Genomic DNA, 3241 nt, shown 5'->3' on the forward strand with positions numbered 1-3241 from the left:
TATATATATATATATATATATATATATATATATATATCATGTGTATTGGCTCATTTACAATTCCGAAAAGATATACAGTATGGCAGAGTTTGACTTTTCTTTTTTGGGTTTGAAAGAAAGGTTGACTTGTTCCCCAGATACATAGAACTTAGTGGTGAAAAGGTCACACCACTCTAAATAGTCAACGTATCCGGACACATTCCCATGATAAAACTGCTGATAACTCTGTAAAATAAAATCTATCTATCCCTATGATGCATTGGTGTTTCACCGCCTCTGGCGTTAATTCATTACACAAGAACCAGGCAGAGATTACAGCTTTGTATTCCTTGACAATGTCACACAGGCCTGCTCCATCCAGATAATTATGAGTCGAGAGCTGCGGCCTCAGAATGAGAAAGCTCTCTGAGCTCATCTCATTCTTCTGAATGGGCCTCTGTCTGATACTGACAATGAGTGACCTTGTGCTTGGAAAATCGCGCTGAATTAACCATGGAGCAGATATCACTTATAAAGCCTGGCTGCTTTCCTCTTGAGGGGCCTAGAGTCATCTTTCAAAAGTGAATCAACTTAACTGCCTAAATTAACCCCCTCCCACATCTTTCACCTCATATGCCACACAACAGAGACACCCTCATTTTTTTTGAATCACGTCCTTTTCGGCGGTCTTAGAAACTAATATGACAGTGATTGTCATCAGTATGGATAATTGATTCTGAAACTGTAGTGATTATTATTTGGACATTAGGCTATAATCTTTTCAAATTCTGATAATAGAAATGTTATAACGCTTGACTTGTTCTTAGCCCATTCTGTCAGTTCTGGACTTATTTGATGTGCAGTGCTTTTTTTTAAACGTTTGTGTTATAAATGTTTTCATTAGTGAAAAGTAAAAATGATTCAGGCAAAAAAAATTGTTTTTGATGAATATTAATAAGCTGCTTGGATTAAATGTTGTCAGCAGCGTTCTTGTAACTCTAGCCTCACTGTCATACATCAGTGTGGGTGTAATAGGCACCCTCTGAGATTCAACGTTTCTCTCAAACAGTTTAATTTGCAAGATAGCCTTTTCACCACAAACCCAATAACTGAAAATCTGCTTAAGTTTATTTGGTTTTTTTTTTTTAGTAAAGGAGTGCATAATAAAATTATGAGCTAATAGAGAGAAACTGATCTTTTGTATTAAATTAAATATCTTTTCAGATAAAAATGTAAGAAAGAACAAGGTAACAATAGAGAAAGGTAGTAGGCATCTAATACCAAATCCAGCCTTAAGACTTAAGTAAAGTTATTTTCTCTCTTTGAGTGTCAAAGTTTTGAAAAACTGGCAACACCACCATAAAGACTTTTCAGGCCTACCATTAAAAGCTGCTGTCTGACATCAGGTCAGGATTAAAAATGTTACTGTAATTGTTATATGTGGTTTAATGGGGCTTAGACTGTGGTTTTCTGTAATAAACAGTCCAGTTTAGTTAGATAAACAAAAACCTTAAGTTGCATTTTCTTTTGTTGGTTGATTGTCTTCTAATATGATGTAGATGCCAAAGGAAATCATACAATGTGAGTGGCACCTAGATATAGTTTTTCTTTAATCACTTTGAACACTGAACAACCATTAATGGAAATGTATTTTCTGTCAGATTTAATGCCTAATATCCTAATATCTCACTGACCTCTACAGTAATCTGCAACAGTGCAACAGACATTCCAATACTCCTTAAATGTCCACCTTGCTGTATAAGAACACTCAACAGACTCAGAGGAGACATTCTTTGAAATGATGAGCCTTCAAGAGACTCTCCAGTGGTACAGAGAAATGATTTTGCTCCTATACTGTAGCAGCCTGTTGCACAATCATGAAACTAAAATGAGAATAGTCTTTTCTAATACTTCAGTCTGCGTATTCAGAAAGTTGGAGATCAAGCAGGAGAATAAGTCTTACTGAGTTTAGATGTCTGAATTCCCTCCATAAGACAGCATTACTTTGTTGAATATAATCGTGGCATTCCATGATTCATTAGTGAATGTTCAATGCCAGGTGCAGTGAGAAATAGTCTTTTCTTTATTGCATACGTGAGCAAGTTGTGGATTAACTTGTGGGGTTTCTCTACAAAAACTGAGATCTGTAGTAGTATAAGCTGGTACCATCTGGATGACTCGATAAGCATCAAGCAACAGCGGAATGATACTTTTGTTCTCTGTTACTTTTTGCCACCTCTTTAATCTTATGTTGTCTAACTGATTTTCTCGCTCGGAACGAAAAAACAAAATAAAAAGAATAATCATTGTTTATTCTTTTTGCAATTTCGAATCAACACAGCCCACGTTTTACACTCTGTGTATGACAAGCTGATTGAGGCTGCTGAATGAAACCCGCTTGCCCAAAGTACAAATTGAGCTAATATTACTGCTCGATTGAACAGTCAATAACAACTGTGGTCATTAATTTGTTTGTTTATTGTTTCTTTGTATTTCTTCTGCATGCTTCGCCATGTGTGATAAATTCTAACATCTCACTGCAGGTCAAGTAATTACTCCGTGCTCTTGAAGATTTAATAGTATTATTTTCACATATGTTTCTCTATGTGTGTGTATGAGTGTGGCTATTGACAATGGTTGCGCCATTGTGTCGCGTGTATTTCTGGTTTTAATGCAAGGGGGCTCTCATCTGTCAGGGAAGGGTTGGTGTAAAACGGAAGACGTCAGCAAGAACTACTAGGCAATATTTTTTTATGGAAAAACTTTCCTGGAATTTAGGAATTTTTTTTTTCCGAGTAAAAACAAAAACAACAACAAAAAACGCTGATGACATACCCATAAAGAACCCTAACAATCCCTTACCATATAAATGCACATGAAACATGTCATGCATTTACACTTCCTTTTTTAAGTTATAGTTTAAAGTAAAACTCATATAATTCTAGAGTCTTACTTTCGACCACATATTATACTTGAAAAGTGCTCCTTGTGGAGGAGTTTCCCGGCAAAGTAGGGAACATGCAGGGGGTTGAGGGCTGTGCAAACTGCAAAGTCTCCTCTGTGATTGGCAACAGCAGGTGTGGACTGACCTCTGGGAGAGGTGCGACAGTTCTCAGTGGCCTGGCCTGAGTGCTGGCCTGCTACAATGAGTGGGTGCAGATTCGGCAGAACCAATGACTCTATTTGGGTCATGCTTGATTTTATATATATATATATATATATATATATATATATATATGTGTTTATATATGTATATATATAT

Source organism: Cyprinodon variegatus, unplaced genomic scaffold (assembly GCF_000732505.1).
Source record: "Cyprinodon variegatus isolate N-32 unplaced genomic scaffold, C_variegatus-1.0 Scaffold212, whole genome shotgun sequence".
Taxonomy (NCBI): domain Eukaryota; kingdom Metazoa; phylum Chordata; class Actinopteri; order Cyprinodontiformes; family Cyprinodontidae; genus Cyprinodon; species Cyprinodon variegatus.